Source organism: Sturnira hondurensis, unplaced genomic scaffold (assembly GCF_014824575.4).
Source record: "Sturnira hondurensis isolate 20B ecotype Veracruz unplaced genomic scaffold, ASM1482457v3 Scaffold0011178, whole genome shotgun sequence".
NCBI classification, from domain to species: Eukaryota; Metazoa; Chordata; class Mammalia; order Chiroptera; family Phyllostomidae; genus Sturnira; species Sturnira hondurensis.
Window position 1 is genome coordinate 1,029,118 of NW_028083809.1, and position 23,537 is coordinate 1,052,654.

Here is a 23,537-nt window from a genome sequence, read left to right on the forward strand (position 1 = left end):
GCCTGAGTCACACAGCTGGCGGACGGCGAAACTGGGCTCAGGCTCCAGTCACTGGGGCTCAGGACTCCGTGAGCCCCTGTTTCCCCAGCACCCCTTGCCACATAGGCCCCCACCCTCCCTTGGTCACCACACACTCTGACCTGAGGAATTCGGCCGACAGGGTGGGCGGCTGCACAGCCCCTGGGAAGGGCGTGAGTCAGCCTGCCCCAGGCCATTTCTGTGCAGGGTCTGCCCTCCAGGCTCATGGACAGGTCAATTTCTGACCTGAGGCCCTCAAAGCAAAGGGCACATGGAGGCAGAAGCCCTTCCCACAAAAGAGCAAGGTTGAGGGCCTTGTTGAACTTGCAGGTTTTGCTGTTGTTGTCACTGTTTTTCATTCCGTTTTGGGTTGGGTTTGCTGCTCTGGGAAAAGCTAACCCGGCACAGGAGCAGCACTTGGTTCTCTCGGGCCAAGCCTTTAACTTTGTTGCAGGGCCTGCGGGAAGGTGGAGAAACCAGAACGTAATGCGGAGCCTGTTTCAAACCCAAGGTAGAACACGAAGAGCTGCGTAGGCCTTACGTATCTGTCTGGCTGGCTGGTTGGCTGTCTGTCTCATCANCATTCCGTTTTGGGTTTTGGGTTTGCTGCTCTGGGAAAAGCTAACCCGGCACAGGAGCAGCACTTGGTTCTCTCGGGCCAAGCCTTTAACTTTGTTGCAGGGCCTGCGGGAAGGTGGAGAAACCAGAACGTAATGCGGAGCCTGTTTCAAACCCAAGGTAGAACACGAAGAGCTGCGTAGGCCTTACGTATCTGTCTGGCTGGCTGGTTGGCTGTCTGTCTCATCATCCCCTCTCTCCCATGCACAGAAGTATACGGCCAAAGTTTACATTCCAGCCCTGAAGGACACTTCCTCATGGCTCTGCTCCAAAAGCCTAAAGGGGCAGACACAGCAACGTCTGAGTGGACGGGGTCACACCTGCATGTCCCCAGGATGCCAGTGAGGGCAGGACATGTCGCAGGAAAACTGGAAAGAGGGGCCGTACCTGCAGCTCCCTGTCCCTGTGGGTTTGGGCTGTTCCCCACATTTCCCAGGGGCAGGAGGCGTCGGGAAACTGGAGAAGGGGAGTGAGTGAGATGCACCGATTCTGCCTTAGAAGAAGGGGCATTCAGACTCGCCCACCGTTCTCAGCGCAGCCAGCTCGGTGAGGGCAGCATGCAGGAGCCAGGGACTAGCGTCAGCACTGCAGTCGGCAGTTTTCCAGACCCTTTCACACACGCTCTCTCGGCGACACACACGGCAGCCCCTATTTGGCAGAGTAGACATCCCGCCCATTTTATAGATGAGAAAGCTGATGTCCAAAAGTGACTTGCCTGGGTCTCAGAGCAAGAACTAGCAAGACCAGGCTGGGGACTCTGGAGTGAGACACAGGCAGGTCGACTGCCCTGCCCATCCCCTCGGCTCTGGGACAGCCCTCACGATGTTCCCAGCATAACCCCTGAGACAGGCCACGACTCGTGCCCCAGTCCCACCACTTTCCAGCTGTGGGGCTTCGCCTCCTTGTGCCTGACTGAACGGAATGAGACCAAGCATGGGCTGTGCTCTTCCCAGCACCTGTGAATGGGGCACCAATGGGGCCTGGTGCCCTGCCCGGGCTCACCACAGGGGCTCAGGACCCTGGCTTGGATGGGCCAGGGTCCCCGTCAGTGAGCTGATTTCTTCCCTGCCCTGACCCCCCAGGAAGAGACCAGGGTCTGCAGGGCAGGGCGGGGCCGCCTCGTGGTGGGGCACTCCCAGCCCTCGCCTTTGTCTGCACCCCTGTAACTGAGAGGCCTGTCTAGACTGAGCGGCTACTGGAAGTAATCCCGGAAAAATCTCCCTGAAACCCGATCCCCACCCTTATCGAGGGGCAGGCTGATTAGCCTGATTGATTGGACAATGGACACCTGGCCTTAACACAACCTCCATGTGTCTGCCGGGCAGAGAGGTTCATGGAGCAACCTGTCCTGCTGGGTCAGCGGGCCAGTCGGCCTCCCCCACCTGCTGGAGGAGGGGCTGGGAAGACCCGCTTTTCCCAGGGCCCACACAGTAACCCACAGGGTTACTTCCAGCACCTAGGGCTCCTTCCCCTGACCCCAATCCTGCTAGGACTCACGTGCCCCACACCGTGAGTGCCGATCTCACTGTCATCATCCTCCCTGTTTCACAGGTGATGGCAGACCTGTGAAAAAAGACCCCTCACTCGGGCTCGCCCAGGGCGCACAGCAGCAACCCCAGCTCTCGGCCGTTTGCCCCGAGGCCGGAGCCCTTCCCCGCTCTGCAGTCCCGCCTGCTGGTGCTCACACAGCTGTGGTCAGCAGGCCCCAGGCCCCAGCCATTGCTCTGGATGACCCCAGTGTCTGTCGGTGAAGAAGGCCGGCCGGGGGCTCTTCAAGGTAACCTTGGGTGTGCACAGGTTCCCTAAGCAGCAAGCGACACCCACGGCCCAGTGTCACCACCAAAGGGGCCGTTCTCTCGTTTCTGCTGAACCATCAAGTTTAGGAACTGAATACAAACAAAGCAATGCCGCCCTGAGCTGGCTCCACCAAGGGCCTTCTGGACACGAAGTGTGACGTGCAGGGGGCAGGGCCACCAGCCTCACTTGGGGCCATCAGGCCAAGAAGAGAAGGCCCATTCCCACCACAAACTACCAGTCTGTCACCAAGGGCTGGACACGAGGAAGCATGGTTGGGACACGTGTGATCCATGTGTTCCGAGAGGGACAGGACAGAGGATGGATGAACGAGCCCTTTGTCCCACGATGCAGGCTGGTGAGACTCCTGGTTCCACCCCACATGGTCAGAGCGAGTCCTGCTGGCAGAGCAGCCCGGGACAGGAATGCTCAAGGGAGCCAAGCCTGGTGTCCACCCTCCCCCACCACTCACCAGTGTGGCCTTGGGACAGTCACTTGCCCTGACTGAGCCACATTAATTCCAGTTTACAAATGAGAATACCAACCCCCGCCCCTGCCCCACTCTGAGGGGCGCTAGGGTGGAAATGAACCCACCGGCACCCTGGGTGCAGGTTAGGCTCGGCGGGAGACCTGTCCCCACCCAGAAACTCATTGATACTCAGAGTTGGCGCAACCTGTGACGAAACATAACCATCCAATGGCCATGCTCTGTCCTGCCCGGAGAGTGAAGGCTGAAGCCAGGGACTCAGGAAAGATGCGGACTCGAGCAGGCCCCTCATCGCTTCCCTGGACACCACTACCTGTGTGGCAGGAAAGCTACTGCGCCAGGGCCCCACGCCACCAGGCAGGAAACTGAGGCCCTCAGAGATGGCCCCCCAGACTCAGCGAAAGGTTCCCATGGACGCATTATCAGTTCATTAACGAGAGTGGGTGACGCTGATCCCCCGGTAATACTGCTATGCGGGGTTTGCAACCTGAACACCCAGCTGAGTCCTGATTCATTTTAGCAAATGGCATCCGACGCATTTCTGTCTCTGTAATCTCAAATTGGATAATCCCTGACCCTCCGGTTTCCTGTTGCCAGGTAACACCTGTGCTCCCAGAGGTCCCTCATCTGCCCTCCACCATGCCCCTGGGTGGGTCTGGTGTCCATTCCTGGCCACCCCCACACTTCACCCCGGCATCACCTGTGTCTGTCCAGAGCCAGACAGACCCTCAGCCCAGGACTGGGCCCCGTTCTGCCCTCTGGAAGGTGGTCCTCGGGTCGTCCTTCCTTTTCTGCCTCAGCCTGCCTGCCCACCTGCCCAGCAGCAGGGCCTTCATCTCAACCCACCAGCCATCTTCCCCCTGTGACTTGACTTCTAGGTAGAGAAAGACCACCCAGCCCGGCCCCCCTGTGGGATGAGGCCCCTGCCAACCAGGGAAGCATCTGGCAGAGTCCTGATACCAGGAAGACCCTTAAGAACTGAGAATAAAGAGTCAAAAGGCAGGTTTCTCCGTATGAGCCATATAACAGGCACTAGCAGAACACCCACCATGCGCCAGTCCCCATGAGGCAGCAGGAAGGCCAAGCATGCCAGGGGCCAGGAGCAGCTGGCAGAGGAGCTGTGACTGGTAGGGGGTACCCCTGAGAGCTGCTCTGAGACCAGCAGGAGCCTGGGATTAGGTGATCCGGGGGCAGCAAGGTGCGGGGGAGGGGAGCTGGGGTGGAAAGGGCCCAGCTCAGAGGGACTCCTGCAGGAAGGACAAGCAGAGCTCAGACCACAGTGTGAACTTTGCACTGTGGGAAAAGGGAAGCCACTGCCGCCTGCAGAGCAAGGCTGAGCTCTGGGAAGACCACTGTGATGGCCAAGTAGCTGATGATTAGAAGGGCGCAGGCCAGAAAGAGGAGCTGTGAGGGGCGACTGCGGTCATCCAGGTGAGAGAGGGCTCAGGGACCCACATGCTTTGCCATTTCTAAGCTGTGTGACCTCGGGCAGATTTCCTAACCTTTCCGAGCCTTAGCCTTCTCCCCCTCCTCAGTTAAACAGCTGTTATGTGGATCCAACCCAATAATGCATGAAAAGCATTGAGCATGATGCCTGGCACACAGTAAATGCTCAATAAATGTTTGCTCAGAAAAACAAAAAGGCAAAGGCGGACTTCTAGAGCTCCCTCCCTCCCCCAGCCTCCCCAATCAATAAAAGCAGCCCTTTTATCTAAATCCCTGAGACCAAAGGGAAACCAAACACAGCAGCTGCAGCCCTGCCTCCCAAGACCGGCCCGCCTGGGCTTCTCCCACTGGGGCCCCTCTGCCTCTGCCCCCATGGCCCAGAAAAGAAAGCTGGAGTGCTGACCTAGCCGTGAACCTTCCCCCAGCCTCAAAGGCGCACAAAAGCATTTCTCCTGCTTGGTCCCAGGCCCCCCCCCCCGCCCCCGCCCCCAGCCCAGCAGGCCCTGCTCACGAGAGCCCTCGGAACCAAGGTGGCCCACGCAGAAGCACACACCTGCCTGGCTTGCTGGTAGCCATCACTGGGGCAGCAGGAAGAAGAGGAAAGACAAATTTGCTCTTAATATTCATGAGTCTGAAGGCACACTGGTGCACAGGGCTGAATTCCCGCATTGAGGGGGGAGTTCGATCCCGTGTAAAATGTGCTTGACAGAGAAGGGGCCTCACAAGCTCTGGCAACCCCAACGATGCGTGGTTGGTCTCTTCACAAGCCCCTTGTGGTGCCTTCCGGGTGGGCTGGCACGCGTTCTGCGAAATTAGGGAGAACCGTATCGGCCCAGACTCAGGGACCCCAGGGAGAAGTCCTGCTGCCTGTTGTCGGATGTCGCTGTGGTGGTGGCCTGTCCCTGGCTGCAGTCCTCGGCAGCTCACACCGTGGAAAATGCAGGCCAGATGGCATTTCAGATCTGATCAAAGTGGGCCTGTTTCCTGGGCCGTCTTTGGGTCATAATGATTTTTTAGCGAGATGTGGAGGACGATTACAGGTTTGGGGGTGAGTAAGTCCCCAGGTTTAAATCCAATATCCCACTTTAAAAGCCACATCGCTCAGCCAAGCTGAGTCTTGGCCACAGGTGGAAGCAGAGGTTCTGCCTGATATGAAGACGCCCGTGAGGTCCTGAGCCCCGAGCCTGGCACAGCCCTGGCACTCCATAAATATCTGTCCCCTACCCTCAACAGCAGTGTCCATCTCAGAACTTAGCACGTCGACACCACCAGCCCCAGAGTGGGCCGGAGGATCGATCACCTGGTTGAAGCAAGACAAAGTTTTTAAATGACTGTCACTATATCACTGAAATAACAAGGATTTTCTTCCCGTGGAAATCATCTAAATGGCCTCAAGTTTCTCGTGTGTGCCACAGACAGGGACTGATAAACAGGGACTCGGTGGCCCTGGAAGAAGAGCCAGCCCCGGTCGTATTTCCAGGGGTTGGAAGGACAACCTCGCCTTTGTGGAAAGCAGGGGGAGTGCTTGACACGGAACACGCAGGGCCCTGTCCCAGAATCACCGCTCAGTGCAGGGACCCGACCACATTAGGGAGAGTCCCCAAGACACAAAACCCATGTCAAACCAGGGCGATGAAAAGTATCCGCATGTGTGACTTTACCTCCCAACACCACCGTTTTTTTGAAGTACTCTTAAATTTATTTCTTCTGTTTTGAACCCAGAATGCCTAAAATAAGGCTGGAGGATCCTAATCAGAATATCTGAACTCAGTACTGATTTTAGGAATTTGGTAAAACTTTCCTGTTGGCTGAAGGTCTTAGTTAGCATCGTTGTTTTCAACTTTTTGGAAGCACAATTTACATAGAGTAAAATGCAACCATTCTGAGTCTACGAGTTGCTGAATTTTGAAAAAACATACATATACACACATAAATGTACACACACACGTTTATATGCACATAATCACCCCTGCAGAAAGGATCTGGAGTAGCCCCATCACCCCCAAAAGCCCCTGGAGCCATTCTGCCGTCAGCTCCCCTCACCTCCAGCCCACGGTGGAGGTGATTCCAACCAGCATCACTACAGTTTTACTTGTTCTAAATATGACGTTGATGGGTCAATAAGACACACTCTTGCCCTGGCTGGTGTAGCTCAGTGGATTGAGCGCAGGCCTGCGAACCAGACGATCGCGGTTCGATTCCCAGTCAGGGCACATGCTTGGGTTGCAAGGCAGTTTCCGGCAGGGGCCAGTTCCCAGCAGGGGATGCACAAGAAGCAACCATACATTGATGTTTCTTTCCTCTCTCCTTCCCTTCCCCTCTAAAAAGATAAATAAATAAAGTATTTTAAATAAAAAAAAAATAAGACACACTCTTCTTGCACCAGCATAATGCTCATAAGATTCACGTACAACACCGTGTCAGCAGCCTGCTGTTCTTACACTGCTGCGTGGTATTTCATCGTGTGACTGTACCGAGATTTGTATACAGGTCCACTCATCGATGGCATTTGCGCTGTTTCTAGTTTTGGGCTCTAACAAATGAAACTACTATTAATATTTACATAAAACATCTTTTGGTACACATATGTCTCCATTTCTCTTGAGTAAATACTGGGTTGGCCAAAAAGTCCATATGGTTTTTCCCCTAATATAAAAGACACAGTCCTCATTTTCATCAATAATTTTATTGATTTGGACATGTTGACTCTGTCAGCTGTCTCCTGTGTGACCGAACGTTGATCGTCCTGGACTAATGTCTTGATTTGATCGCTATCGACTTCGACTGGTCCACCCGACCCTGGAGCATCGTCCGGTGAGAAATCTCCAGCACGAAACTTCACAAACCACTTTTGACACTTTCGATCAGTTCCAGCACCTTCTCCATACACTGCACAGATCTTCTTTTACATTTTAGTTTCATTTTTACCTTTCTTGAAATAATAAAGCATAATATGCCAAACCTGTTGTGTTATTTTCCTTCCATCTTCAATATTAAAAAGGCCACACAAAAATTCACCAATTTTGATGTCTTTTTAATGTACACTGATCTGATAGCTGTTGCAATACATTCCAACAAACTGTTCTGAATGAAGACAACTAAGCACTACTAGAGCCATCTTATAGAAAAAAGTCCCATGAATGCTTTGACCAACCCAATACTCACAAACAGAATACTGTTAACTGCACGTTTAGCTTTAAGAGAAACTGCTGAGCACAGGGAAACATGGCTTACGCCTGGCACAACCACATGACAATTACAACTAAAATACAGAACAAGCATCACTTGGAATCATCAGAAATTGAACTGAATGGAAGTCTGACAACTATGGAAATAAAGAAACCATATCCATCTAGACTGGTGGGAGGGGCGGAGACATGGAACAGGCTGGTCCCATAACCACGGGTGATAGATAAAAATTTGGGGGGGATGTCAGGATACCTCAGGAGTAAGGAGTCCCAGGCCCTCTAGCCCAGGGTTCCAGTGCCAGGAAGACAAGTCCCATAACTTTTCTGGCTGCAAAAACAGCAGGGATTGAGTCAATGGAAGAAACTATGGGAGTCCCAAGCAGTTCCCCTTAAAGAACCCACACACGAACTCACTCAGACTCACTCTCTTCGAGCTCCAGGACCAAGGCAGAGGCTTGAGAGGCACTGGTAGCAACACAGGGAGGAACGGAAGGGTCTGGCATCAAGGCAGAAGCTGGGGGACAGCTTTCTCTCATACAGAAAGGTGGGCAGAGGCCGCTGTCCCTCTTCTGAGCTCTCCCCCGACAGAGCCACAGAGCCAGCAGGCAGGTGCCATGTCTGAGACTCTGGTTAACACTGCTTGCCCCGCCCAGAAGATCCCGAGGCTCCTTCCCACACAACTAACAGGCCCACCCAAACTGTTAACGGTGCCTTTTCCATATGAGGGGCTGGTCTTGGCTCATGTTTCACACCTTTCTACATCCTACCAAACAAGCAACAGCTGGCCTCAGTGAGCCCCCCACCCCTGTACCATTTGCTCAGTGACCCCAGGCCTGGTACTAGGAGCAGCCATCTCAGAGGGCTCACACAGGGTGGCCCTGGGCAGAACACAGGTGGGGACTGACTTTGGCCTGCACCACCCGGGAAACCGCATAGCCTGCACACCCAGGGGACAGCGACAGACCACATCAGAGCACCACCACCTGCCCCTACACAGCTGATCCTCTCATGGAGGACAGAGGTTGGCGGTCCATGGTCACCGCCAGTCCTTGCAGCTGACTGGCCTGGGTAAATCTTTCTCATTGACCTGCCAGTGGCAATCAAGGTTTAACTACAAGAGGAGAGTGTACTCAGCCCACATGAAGGGTGTGCCTTGAGTACCCAGCTTGGGTGGTAGCGGAGGCTGTGCCACTGGACCCTACAGGACACCTGCTACATAAGGCCACATTACCAAGACTGGGAGCCAAAGCAGCTCTACCTAATACATAGAAACAAACACAGGGAGGCTGCCAAAATGAGGAAACAAAGAAACACGGCCCAAATGAAAGAACAGATCAAAACTTTGGAAAAAGAACTAAACAAAATGCAGATAAGCAATCCATCAGAGGCAGAGTCCAAACTACTGGTTATAGGATGCTCAAGGAACTTAGGACATCAAAGGCATAAATAAGATCCAGTCAGAAACAAAGGATACAATAATCAAAATAAAGAACAATTTATAGGAAAATAACAGTAGAGTAGATGAAGCTGGAACCAAGTCAATGATTTGAAACAAGGAAGCAAAAAACAACCAAGCAGAACAAGAAGGAAAAAGAATCCAAAAAAATGAGGATAGTGTGAGCAGCTGAATGTCCAACTTTCACATCATAGGGATGCCAGAAGGAGAGGAGAAAGAGCAAGAAATTGGAAATCTATTTGAAAAAATAGTGAAAGAAACCTTCCCTAATTTGCTGAAGGAAACAGACATGCAAGTCCAAGAAGTACAGAGAATCTCAAACAAGATGGATGCAAAGAGGCCCACTCCAAGACGCATCATAATTAAAATGCCAAAGGTTAAAGGTTAAAAGAAAATCTTAAAGGCAGTGAGAGAATAGAATCAGTTACCTATGGGGGAGTTCCCATAAGACTGTCAGCTGATTTCTCAAAAGAAGCTAAAGGCTAGAAGGTATTGGCAAGAAGTATTCAAAGTCATGACAAGCAGGGACCTACAGTCAAGATTGCCCTACCCAGCAAAGCTGTCATTTAGAACGGAAGGGTAGATAAAGAGCTTCCCAGACAAGAAAAAATTAAAGAAGTTCATCATCACCAAACCATTATTATATGAAATGTTAAAGGGATTTATTTAAGAAAAAGATGATCATGCCCTGTCTGGCAGGGCTCAGTGGATTGAGCACAGGCTGTGAACCAAAGGGTCACAGGTTCGATTCCCAATCAGGGCACGTGCCTGGGTTGCAGGTCAGGTCCCTAGTGGGGGCCATGTGAGATACAGCCACACATTGATGCTTCTTTCTCCCCTCCCTCCCCTCTTTAAAAATACATAAATAAAATTTTTAAAAAATTTAAAAAAGAAAAAGATGATCAAAACTATGAACAATAAAATAGCAATAAACACATATCTACCTACAATTGTATGTAAAAAAGCAAACTAAGCCAACAAGAAGAACAGAGGCAGAATTATGGACACAGCGTTTTGATGGTTGCCAGATGGGAGGGCGGTGTGGGACTGGGGGAAGGAGTGAGGGGATGAAGGAGTGCACATTGGTAGTCACGGAACAGCCACGGGGTGTGCAGTGCAGTAGAGGAGATGGAGTAGCCAAAGGACTTATGCCCATGACCATGGACGTGAACAATGGTGGAGGGACTGCCTGAGTAGGGGGTGCTGGGTAGAGGGGGGCAAAGAGGGAAAATTGGGACTGTCATGGCATAATCAATAACATAACTAAAAAAATAGAAACAAAAGGAACCGCCAACCCACTTCCTAGGGAGGCTGTACAAGTTTACACTTCAATAACACGACAGTTATAGCTACTCCACATCTTCACTAGCACTTAGAAATGACAGGTAAGCGCCATATGATTTCACCTGTGTGTGGAGTCTAATGAACAAAACAAACTAACAAACAAAATAGAAACAGACTCATAGATATAGAGAACAGACTGACAGCTGTCACAAGAGAGAGAGTTTGGGGGTGAAAAAGGTGAAGGGATTAAGGGGAAAAAACCCTCACAAACACAGACAACAGTGTGATTACCAAAAGGAAAGAGGGGAGGGGGCAGGTAGGAGAGGATAAAGGGGGATAAATGGTGATGGAAGCAGACTTGACTTGGGGTGGCGAACACACAATACAATATTAGATAACGTATTATAGAATTGTACACCTGAAATCCATGTAATTTTATTAACCAATGCCAACCTGGTAAGTTCAATAAAAAAGAAATGTCAGTTTAATTTAAAATATTTCTTTTTTAAGATTTTATTTACTTATTTTTTAGAGAGGGGAGGGAAGGGAGAAAGACAGAGAGAGAAACATCAAATTGTGGTCACCTCTTGCATGCCCCCTGCTGGGGACCTGGTTCACAACCCAGGCCTGTGCCCTGACTGGGAATCGAACTGTCAATGATGCTAGCAATGAAGCTGGGCTTGGTTCAGGTGCAGTGTAACTGGGGCTCATTTTAATTCTCACGACTGACTGTAGGGAATGTTGGCTGGCGCCTGCCCTTTACTGCTCTTCCTCTAGGTGAGGCACATATATGGAGTGCTTACTAGTCTTGCTTTTAATAAATTCTATCTAATTCCCACACTCATATTTTTTATCGTTCACCACCCACCATTGGAATATAAGATGCATGATGATAGGAATTTTTGTCTGCTTTTTGTTACCATAGGCCCAGGGCCTAGAATAATGCCTGGCACATAGCAGATGCTACATCAATAATTCTTAAGTGAATTAACAGCCTTCAAGTCAGGCAGTTTACATAACATTTTATAAATGTGGAAATTCAGGCTCAGAGAAGGAAAGCAGCTCTTCCAATGCCAAAGAGCTAATAAGTGCCAGAGGCTAGACTTGTACTTAGTCTCTCTGGCTCTATCTGGCCCAATTCATTTCTAATGCCCCAGCACAAACGGAGATCAAAGCAACAGGCTGTTTATGAGACAGAGCGCCAACCTCCCGTGAACTGAACGGAAATGGAGTCTCCCCTCCATCAGCCTGAGTTTTCTGGGTCTGCCTGGAGCGTGCAGGTGCGAGGGCGCACCTGTGAGCTGTGAAATGCCAAAACCACGAGGTACATCCCCAAAGTTCCCACCAAGATGGAGTAAGCCTCCTGCAGCTTATCCTACGGCTCACGACTAACAACACTGGCCAGATTCAGAAAGGCAGCTGCTGAGGAGCCTCACCAGTCAGTACCAGCAGGTGGACAGCGAGGGAAGTCAAAACTTCAAGTACAATCAGTACGGCGGTTATGTGCTTTTCCTCTGTTCTCCCTTCATCTCTTGGCTTTAACCCCAGGGTGAGTCAAATTGGGAAACTTCAGAGTGGTTACAGGAAGCAAACACCCCAAGAAATGCCCTCTTCTGGGCCAATGTGGCCCCTAAAAGCCTGAGGTTGTAGAGAAGCCCTCACTGGTCCGAATGTCCTTTTTCTCTCCCGGCCCTGGCCCTACCCCAAGGCCAGCTTCAACCTGAGAAGGGCAGTACCACGCCAATGGTGGCAATACAGGCACCTGAGCCCCCTGCCCCAAATGAAACCTGTACCCCAGGAAAGGGGGCTCCTGTTCTGCAAAGGACACTGCTTTTTCCTCTTTTCCATACCTACTCCCCTATTTTCCAAAACAGCAACAGTGCCAGTGGCTGAAGAAAGCACTGACAGAACCCCAGCTTTGTAGCCACGAAAGAGGCTCTGAAGAAGGAGGGGGAAATCCTACGGCGGAGAGATCAGGAAAAGGGGAGCCCTGATTCCGGGTATAAACTGGCCCGAATGCCAAGTGCACTCCCTGGAGCTGCATGTGTGCAGAACACACTCAAAGAGCAGAGACGCTGCCCACAGACAGCGAGGCAGAGCTGGTCCTTTGCCCCTCACCAGGCTGGGGGCCTGCTCAAAAAAATCGACATCCTCTAGGGCACTGTAACAGGCCCAAGAGCCTCACAACTTAATGTACAGAATGCCGTGGGTACAGTACGAAATTACTCAACATACCAGCAACCAGGAAAACCTGGCCAATCCTTGAGGGAAAGACAAGGGACAGATGTCAACCCCAAGATGGATCAGATGTTATTGGGCTGCCAAAAAGTCTGTTAGGTTTTGTCCACAAAATAAGAGACACATTTTTCATTTTCAATAATAACTTTATTGATGTGGATATTCTGAGTATGTTGGTTGTCTCATGCTATTGCTTCTAGTGGATAGAGGCCAGGGGTGCTGCTGAACATCTTGCAGTGCATATGACAGCCCCACAACAAAGAGTTATTTGGCCAAAATGTCAACAGTACCAAGAAACTTCACAAACCACTTTTGACATGTTTGATTGGTCACAGCACCTTCTCCATACTCTGCACAATTTTTTTTTGCATTTCTGTTGCATTTTAACCTTTTTTGAAATAATAAAACATAATATGCCAAAATATCATGTATGTTCTTCCATTTTCAGTATTAAAACAGCTATACAAAACTTCACCAATTTTGATAAGTTTTTAAAAAGTGCACGCTGATATGACAGCTGTCACAATACAATCTAACAAAATGGTTTCAAATGCAGTTACAGACAACTGAGCAGTCCTAGAGCTATCGCACAGAAAAAAATCAAATGAACTTTTGGGCCAACCCAGCACAATTATCAGTCTTTAAAGCAGCAAGGTCAGCATTCTCCGTGAGGCAAACATAAACATTCTTGAAATGAATGGAGAAATAGACACGCCCAGCAAACAAACAGAACCAAATGGAAATTTCAAAACTGATAAATACAACATCAGAATATTTCAACAGTAAGATGAAGATGGCAGGAAAAAGCAGTCAGGGAACCTGAACACAAATCAATAGAAATTACCCAAACTAAAGAGCAGAGGAAAAACTATGGAGAAAAGAAATGAACAGGGCTTTAGAGACCCGTATGCCGCTTTCAAAAGGCCATTCATGTTGTTGGGGTCCCTGAGAGAGAAAGATTAGCACAGAAAAAAAAAATTAGTTGAAGACAACTCAAACCTAGCAAATTTAGTGAAAAGCATTAAATTTTCAAAATAAACTGAAAGAGACCTAAACCAGAGTAAATGCCAAGGACAGTGTGTACAGGCATATCTAAACCCAGCCACCAAACACCAGAGAGAAAGCAAAGAAGACGTCCTGTCAACCCACAGCTCTGTGTCCAGTGAAAACACCCTTCAGAAACAAAAGCTAAATAATGACCTTTCAGTAAAGGCCCTAAGAGAACTCGTCGCCGGCAGGATCGCTCTGAAATAAATGCCCAGGGAAGTTTTCCAGACTGAAGGCAAATGATCCCAGAGGGAGAGCTGGATCTTCGGGAATAAAGAAAGAGAAACAAAAAGGGTAAATATAATATAAATTATTTAAGTTTTTCCTTTAAGATTTTAAAAACGTACATGACTGTTGAAAGAAAATACGATACTGCACAGAACCCCGAGAGAAGGGCTTACAGTGCGCACACACTACCTACGACAGCCACGACACAGGAGCGGGGCTAATGAAGCCTTATGGCTGCAACCCTCTGTGTTTTGCTTGAAATAGTAAAATTTTAACTTTAAATAAACTGTTCAGTACAATAGTTAGTTTTCTATAAACTCTAGAAAAATCACTAAAAAATATACAAAGGCATAATCAAAAAACTAACAAAGAAAATGGAGCACTAAAAAAATAGTCAATGACTCCAAAAAAAATATGAAATAGGGTACGGAGGAACCAAAAACAGAAGACAAACAGAAAAACAATAAAATGGTCAACCTAAATGTAAATATTAATAATTAGATATAACGGTTTATATACATCAATTAAAAGACAGATGGTCAGATCAAATCCATGCCCATGGGCTCTTCCTAAATGTTCTTTGACTAATCGCTTCACCTTCTTTCAATCAGTCCCCACCACCCCCTCCCCTCTCACAGTGGTCAGATCAAATTTTAAACAATAACTCCATTGTATGATGCATAACCAAATTTAAAGGTAGGTTAAAGAACTTCCAGCCAAGATGGAGGTGTAGGTGGAAACACTGTGCTCCTCCCACAAGCAAAATTAAGGACAACAAAGATTTAGAACCAAAAACACAACCAGAACAGACAGAAAATTGAACTGTATGGAAGTCTGACAACCATTCATCCAGACCGGTAAGGGGGAAGGAGTCAGCGGCTGGCGGAGAGGGGTGGTGGCAGGAAAAGGCGATGGCTGACAGACCTGGGAGTGCAGGTGGCGCGGGGCTGACCGCAGTCCCACATTTGCATTCAGATAAACCAGGCAAAAACAGGCAGTGAGACAGACTGCACAACCCACGGCTCCAGCGCTGGGAAATGACGCCTAAAAGCACTGATTGAAAAGGTGCTGGGAGAGATTCCCAGGGTCCTAGAACAGGAGAGTTCGTGGGAGAGACCCATAGGGTCCTATAATGTACATAAGCCCACCCACCCGGGAACCAAGACCAGAAGGGCCCAATTTGCTTGTGGGAAGCAACAGAGGGAGACTGCAATCTGAAAGAGAGCAGAACAAGAGCCATCGTTCCTTCTCTGACCCCACCCCCACATACAGTGTCACAACCCAATGACTGGGTTGCCCCACCCTGGTGAACACCTAAGGCTCTGCCCCTCATCCATAACAGGCGCAACCTGACCAAAAAATCATGGCTCAAAGGGAAGAACAAATCAAAGCCCCAGAACCAATACTTCTAAGCAACCAAGAAATAGCCAACCTATCAGATGCACTGTTCAAAGCACCGGTGATCAGCATGTTCACAGAATTGGCTGACTTTGGTTGCAAATTAGATGAAAAAAATGAAGGCTACACTAAGTGAAATGAAGCAAAATGCACAGGGAACCAATAGTGATGGGAAGAAAACTGGGACTCAAATCAATGGAGTGGACCAGAAAGAAGAAAGAAACAACCAAACAGAAAAGAACAAGAATACAAAAAAAATAAGGAGAGTCTTAGGAACCTCCAGGACATCTTTAAACATTCCAACATCTGAATTATAGGGGTGTCAGAAGGGGAAGAGAAACAGCCACGAGTAGAACACTTATTTGAACAAATAATAAAGGAGAACTTCCCCAAATCTGGCAAAGGAAATAGACTTCCAGGAAGTCCAGGAAGCTCAGAGAGTCCCAAAGAAGTTGGACCCAAGAAGGAACACACCAAGGCACATCATAATTACATTAGCCAAGATTGAAATTAAGGAGAGAATTCTAGAAACAGCAAGAGATAAGGGGACAGTCACCTACAAAGGAGTTCCCATCAGACTGTCAGCTGATATCTTAAAAGAGACCTTACAGGCAAGAAGGGGCTGGAAAGTTTTCCAAGCCCTGAAAGGCAAGGACCTACATCCAAGATTGCTCTATCCAGCAAAGCTTTCATTTAGAATGGAAGGGCAGATAAAGTGCTTCTCAGATAAAGTCAAGTTCAAGGGGTTCATCATCACCAAGCCTATATTATATGACATGTTAAAGGGACTTATCTAAGAAAAAGAAGATAAAAAATATGAACGGTGAAAGGACAGCAAACTCACAGTTATTAACAGCCACACCTAAAACAAAAACAAACTAAGCAAACAACTAGAACAGGAACAGAACCATAGAAATGGAGATCACATGGAGGGGTAGCAACAGGGGAGTGGGAGGAGGAGAAGGGGGGAGAAGGTACAGAGAATAAGTAGCATAGACAGTGGGGAGAAAATAGACAGGGGGAGGGCAAGAATAGCGTGAGAAATGTAGAAGCTAAAGAACTTATGACCCATCGACATGAACTAAAGAGGGGGGAATGTGAGTTGGAGGGGATGTGCAGGGTGGAGGGGAGTGAAGAGGGGAAAGGGGACAACTGTAATGGCATAATCAATACAATACATTATTAAAAAGGAGGTTAAAAGTAAAAGAGTGAGAAAAGATACACTACACAAACACCAATCAAGAGAAAGCTGGAGGGACTATAGTAATGTGGAAATTAATAAAGGAAAGCTCCTTTAATGAAGTGGGAGTCCAGAAGGGGGACCCTCACAGACAACCACTCAAGGTCACCGACAGACCCCAATGGGAAGAATGATCAGCCATGAGTCTCAACAGGAAGGGACACACCTTACCAGTCAACACTCCTTTATGACCGGCAGGAGGAAGAGTCCCTCCATTTTCCGGCGACTCAGCCAAAACTGATAAATACAGCATCACCCACCTTGCTTCCCTCCAACGGACTTTTGCTCAAAACAGCCACTCCCAACTTCCTCCCTTTTCCTGTAAAATAACGTTCTTCTCCTTCACTTGTTGGCCTTGCCTATAGTTCTTGCTACAGTATGCTTGTCCCAGACTGCAATTCTCTACTGTTCCCAAATAAACCCATTTTACTGGTAAAATGACAGGCCATTTTAGTTTTCAGGACAACATCACTACTAGACAATAGACTCTACAACCAGGAAAATTACTAGGGATGTTACCCAGTGGTTAAAGTTTCAATTCACCAGGAAGCCGTATGCATCTAACAGCAGAGTCCAGAATGAAGTGAATCTAACAAGTACAACGTGGAAAGAAGCGAAAGATAATCCACAATTACAGTTGAAGGTTTTATCATTAGATCATTGAATGCATTTATCTCAGTCAGTACTTGACTGAACAAGTGAACGGAAAATCAGCAGGGATACAGCAGATTCAGACAACATCATAAAAAAACTTAGCCGACTTAGTTGGTTTTTGTAGAACGTGCCACTGGAAACAGTAGAATAGAAATTATTTTCAAGAGATCTGCATAACACTTCAAATATCTGGAAATGAAGCAATGCACTTGTAAGTAACCCAGAGATTACAGAAGATTTCTCAAGGAAAATTAGAAAATATTTGTAATGGAATGAACATGAAAGTAAAATATAACAAATTATAGATTTAGCAAATAGAGTATGAAGAGGAAATTTATAGCATTAGATTCTTATTATTACAAGAAAATTTTCAAATCAATCATCTTAGCTTCTATTTTAAGAAACCACACAGGCACAAAAAAGAGAAAACTAAACACAAAGCAGAGACCGGAAATAGTAAAGACCAAAAATCAGTGTGATTGAAAACAAACCAAAAAGAGGGAAAAGATCAGTGAATTTAAAAGTCAGTTCTGTGAAGAAACAAATTTTATCCACTTGACCAAAAAAGAAAGAGAAGATGCAAAATACCCACACCAAGAAAGAGACCATTGCTATTGAGACTCAGACATAAATGGATAATAGACAAATGCTAGAAACAACTGTTTCTGTAAGTTAAATAACCTAGTGGAAATGAGCCAACTCCTTGAAAGATACTCACCCAGGAAAAAGTGGGGAAAAAACCCTTAAATAGTCCTTTGTCTACTACAGGCATTGAATTCATGGTTAAAAATTTTCAAGCAAATAAAACTCGAGGCAGGACAGTTTCACTTCCTCAAATGTTCGATTTACGGAAGGAATAGTACCAGTTCCCCATGATCTCATTCAGAAAAACAGAAGAGAATGCAATGCTTGTCAACTTACTTTATGAGGCTACTACAGCCCTGATGCTCAAACCAGAGAAACATATCACACAGGAGGAAACTACAGAAAAGGGTCTGTGATAAACACAGATGCAAAAATCCTCAACAAGATACCAGCACACTCAAGCAATCTACAAAAAGAATAATACAACACAGTACGATTCCAAGCTCTCCTGGGGATGCAAGGCTGGAACAGCCTTTGAAAACAGCCAACGTGATGCCCTCGAAGAGCAGACCAAAGATGAGAAGCCACTCGATCATCCCGACCCACGCAGAGAAGCATTTAACCACCTCAGAATCCATTCAGGATAAAAACTCTCACCAGCTGTGACATGAGCAACACGTTTTCTTAACAAAGGGCATCTATAAAAACAGACCACTAATAACATAGCTCATAGTGAAGGACTGAGTGTTTTCCTCTCAAGGCTGGAAACAGGCAAGGATGTTCTCTCTTACCACTTCTGTTCAATTTCAGACTGAAAGTGCTGGCCAGCGCGGTGTTTATGAAAAAGAAAGAAAAGGCATGTAGGGTGGAAAGGAAGAAATACAACTGTCTGCATTAGCAAAGGACACGCTTATCTGCAGAGAAGATGAAAACAAAAACCTACCAAAGACTCCTACAGGTACATAAGCTTCCTGTTGTGTAAGACACAAGGTCAATATAAAAAATCAACTGTGTTCTACAGTAGCATGAACCATTGGAATTCACCATTAGGAAATCAGCACCATTTACAACAGCACCAAAGAAGAAATACTTAGGTGTCGATCCGGCACAATATCTACAAGGTCTATAGATGAAAAACTATGCATCACTGATAAAAGACATGAAAGACTTAAAGAAAGAAAGAAATACACCATGTCTATGGGTTGAAAGACTCAATAGTTTTCAAATGTTAATTCTCCACAGAATGTTCTGGCTACTCCAAAAGCAAGCCTCATTAAACAAAAATTAGTGAATTGGACTTTTCAAAGTTAAAAAGTTCTGCTCTATGAAATACACTGCTCAGAGAATGAGAAGGCAAGCCATCAGCTGGGAGAAAATACTTGCAGATCATATTTCCAATAAAGAACTTGCTTCCGGAATATAAAAAGTACTCTCAGATCTCAACAATAGGAAAGCAAACAACCCAATTAAAAATGAGCAAAAATCTGAACAGACACCTCACCAAAGATACGCAGATGGCAAACAGGCAAATGACAAGATGCTCCCCATCACTGGGCAAATGCAAATTAAAACCAGGAGGGAGGAGGAGGCAGGGGTGTAGGGATCAAGCGAACAGGAATAAGGACTCGTGGATACAGACAACGGTATGGTGACTGCTGGAGGGAGAGCGGTGTAAGGGGACTAAATGGTAATGGGAAAAAATACAATAAAGATTAAATAAAAAACAAAAATAATAAGACCAGGAGGTCACTGCACACTTATGAGGATGCCTACAATTTAAAAAAATGGCAACACCAACTCCCGGCAGGAGTGGGGAACCACCGGACCTCACACACATCGCTGGTGGCAACGCAACACGATGCAGGCGGAGCAGAGGGCGGTCAGTCGCTTTCTGACACTCAAACCTGCAGCTATCAGAAAACCCAGTAATCCCGGCCCTAGATATTTGCACAAGGGAAATGAAAAGTTACATTCACACAAAACCTGTACATTTATATAACATCGTTACTCATAATCGCCCCAAACTGAATGCAACCCAGATGTCTCTTATTTAACCAGTGAATGGGTAAACACCGTCCCAATGGCACAGCCAAAAATGGAACGCTGCTCACCAGGAAAAAGGAACTAATGATTCACACAACATGGGTGACTCTTACACGCATTTGGCTAAAGGAAAGAAGCCAGACCCAAAAAGCTACGTAATATATGGTTCCATTTTGGTAACATTTAGGGAAAAAGGCGAGCAAACCAAACATCACCAGTTGCCAGGGATAGAGGGTAGGGTGACACTTACAAAGGGAAGCCCAGGAGACTTTGGGGGGTGACAGAGCCATTCTGTGTCATGGCTGGTGGTGACGACATGACTCTATACCTTTGCCAAAATTCCTAGAACTGAGTACTGCAAAGAGCAAAGTTTACTGATGGTCAATTTACATAAAATAAAATCAGCCAGGCCATGGTGAGAAGCCAACATGGAATACAGACTGTAGCAAGTGAGCCGAAGTGTACAGATGAGCAGCAGACACGCACTGGAGGGGGCGGGGGAGGGGAAGCATCAGCCTCGGTAACTTTCAAAACTTATTTTGACTGGATACTATAAAGGTAAAGAGAACTGTACTCAGATACTATATGGTAGTTAGTAAAATTACTTCTCACAGAGGAATGAGTTAGCAATTTTGAAGCTACTGTATATGTATGCTAGTTAAACAAATAAATAGATATATTGTAAATAATGAAAGCAAGGTGTCTAACAAGCTGAAAAAGACAATTATGAATAAGCAAATGGAGAGGGCCAGAATGAACACTGCGATATTGAGGTTGAATCGGAGGTAGCGGTATGAACTACAGTTTTTAAAACATATTTACTTACATAGATAGATAAAACAATAAAGATAAGTGAGTGTATACTTGAGTTAGCATGCATACATCTAAGTTTCGTGCACTAATAGAACCTTGAAACAACGACACCTGGAGAGCAATGAGGATGCTGACTGCCCAGATTTTATTCCTAAATGGCCTTCTCCAGTCAGAAACCACTACCACCACAACCAGGGTCCTTACTTAGGTGGTGAATTCCAAAGGTAGGGAAGAGAAAGTACAAGACACACCTGGAGCCTCTGGGGGGCTGGGGAGTAAGCAGCACTCAGAAAAGGATGAGGACACGTGAAAAGGGTGCAGGCCCCCCTCAGAGAACCCAGTGGCCAAAGCCGAAACAGTCCGAGCAGCAAAATGCATAACAACGTGACATCCTACAGCATAAAAGTAATATACGTAGGTCAATACTGATTGAATGGATGGGCGGGTGGGTGGATGGATGGACAGACAGACAGGCAGACAGATGAGGGACAGCGATTCCTTACAGCACAGTAATTGCTGCAGACAAAGATGAATCACTGATGGAGGCTAAAACCAGTGAAATGAAGTTTGAGAAGAAATGGGATGTTTGCAGTCTCAAAGTCTTCCTTTCAAGGTATATATTGGGGAAAAACAATAACTTTCCATGGAGAACCCAGGTGGGCACTGCCCAAACCAAGTGATTGGTGTTAACTCCACCGGGAATAAGACTTAGCCACGTCACATACCCCTGAGGGGGTCATTGAACAGGGCACATCGCTTTGGGAGTTTTTCTGCCAAACATGCACAAGCTTGGTCTAATCATGAGGAAATATCGGGTTCAACCCAAGGGGCAGTGCACGTAATAACCAACCCTGCAGATGAGCCCAGACACGAAAGACGAGCACAGGTGTCCAAGATCGCAGGAGCTGAGTGCGACTCTGAGGTGTGGACCCGCTCCTGGAGCAGACACAGGGTGTCGGGAGAAGGGCTGGCAGAGCCTGAAGAAAGTCTGGCTCGGTTAACAGTGTTGTGTCAATGCTAATTTCTTAGTTCTCATAACCGTACTGTGGTTATGTAAGGCGTAGCCGACATCAGGGGAGGCCGGGCGAAGGTGAACAGGCTCTCTCCACAATTACTTTTCTGTGAATCTCAAGACGTTACAAAATAAGAGGTAAAAATTCCTTCGAGAGAGATTTGACTGATGAAATGACAGTTGGAAGTTATGACACGTGCAACATTAAAATGCAATTTAAAAACAGCACAGCGGGTAAGAGGCAACGGGGCCGACGACTGCACAGTCCTCACGTGGTGAGTGACACGGTATGCTGCCCTTTAAAGACAGACCACGGCGGGTTTAAGATGCATGTTGTAAAACTTGAGGGAACTGCTAAAAATGAAAACCACAGTAAAATAAAGGCATACTTAACAATCCATGAGTGGAAATAAAATAGAATCACTAAAAAACTCACTCCAGAAATGCCATAAACAATGCTTTTAGAAAGGTATAGACACAGCAAAACAACTAGAAAAAGAAATAGCAAAATCGTACACTTACACCCAACCCAATCACACCTACGACCACATTAAATCTGATCCTGAAGAGTTCGGTCAAGTGGTGAAGACTCAATCCAGATAAAATAATAAGGCACAGTCATATGATCTGTATAAGAAACCACTTCAAAAAAAGACATTGACACACTAACCGTAACCACACAAGGGGGTGTGTCTAATAGACTGCACTCATGAGAGAGCTGCAGCACCTCTGTTCACAAGAGATGGAGTAGATTTCGGGATACGGAACGATGCCAGGTAAAGCGGAATAGTTCATAACGACAAAGGGGTGGATTCATTTAAAAGAGTAATCCTAAATATAAGTGCACTGAACAACAGAACCTCAAAAAACATGGAATTTGAAAATATTTTGAATTTAAAATATATTTTATTGATTATGCCATTATAGTTGTCCCCTTTGCCCCCTTCATGCCCCTCCACCCTGCATAGCCCCTCCCCCACCATTCCCCCCTTTAGTTCATGTCCATGGGTCATAAGTTCTTTAGCTTCTACATGTCCCATACTATTCTTGCCCTCCCTTGTCTATTTTCTACCTGCCATCTATGCTACTTATTCTCTGTACCTTCTCCCCCTTTCTCCTCCTCCCACCCCACTATTGCTAACCCTTCATGTGATCTCCATTTCTGTGGTTCTGCTCCTGATCTAGCTGTCCTCTTGGTTTGCTTTTGTTTTAGATATAGTTGTTAATAACTGTGAGTTTGCTGTCTTTTTACTGTTCATATTTTTAATCTTCTTTTTCTTAGATAAGTCCCTTTAACATTTCATATAATATGGGCTTGGTGATGATGAACCCCTTGAACTTGACTTTATCTGAGAAGCACTTTATCTGCCCTTCCATTCTAAATGAAAGCTTTGCTGGATAGAGCAATCTTGGATGTAGGTCCTTGCCTTTCATGGCTTGGAATACTTCTTTCCAGCCCCTTCTTGCCTGTAAGATATCTTTTAGGATATCAGCTGACAGTCTGATGGGAACTCCTTTGTAGGTGACTGTCCCCTTATCTCTTGCTGTTTCTAGAATTCTCTCCTTAATTTCAATCTTGGATAGTGTAACTATGATGTGCTTTGGTGTGTTCCTTCTTGGGTCCAACTTCTTTGGGACTCTCTGAGCTTCCTGGACTTCCTGGAAGTCTATTTCCTTTGCCAGACTGGGGAAGTTCTCCTTTATTATTTGTTCAAATAAGTGTTCCACTTGTGGCTGTTTCTCTTCCCCTTCTGACACCCCTATAATTCAGATGTTGGAATGTTTAAAGATGTCCTGGAGGTTCCTAAGCCTCTCCTTATTTTTTTGTATCCTTGTTTCTTCCTTCTTTTCTGTTTGGTTGTTTCTTTCTTCTTTCTGGTCCACTCCCTTGATTTGAGTCCCAGTTTCCTTTCCATCACTGTTGGTTCCCTGTGCATTTTGCTTCATTTCACTTAGTGTAGCCTTCATTTTTTCATCTAATTTGCAAC